Below are 275 nucleotides of genomic sequence, written 5' to 3'. Positions count from 1 at the left end.
GAGAAGAGAAGAGAAGAGAAGAGAAGAGAAGAGAAGAGAAGAGAAGAATTGGTCAAAACAAGACAAATAACAATGCAACCAAAATTAATATCACCTTTCTATTTTTTTTTTTTGAGATTAATATAGACTTGGTTCTATATATATCTGGGAGAGAAAGTAATAGCTTGGATTTGCATTCTGAACTGAATTACATAAGTCTTCTTCAGCATTTATTTAAATCAAGCAATGTGTGTTTAATATCAGATAGTTTCTTTTAAAAAAAAAAAGAAAAAAGA

Source organism: Neopelma chrysocephalum, unplaced genomic scaffold (assembly GCF_003984885.1).
Source record: "Neopelma chrysocephalum unplaced genomic scaffold, ASM398488v2 Primary Assembly neopelma1_71, whole genome shotgun sequence".
NCBI classification, from domain to species: domain Eukaryota; kingdom Metazoa; phylum Chordata; class Aves; order Passeriformes; family Pipridae; genus Neopelma; species Neopelma chrysocephalum.
Note: the sequence above shows the minus strand (reverse complement) of the source record.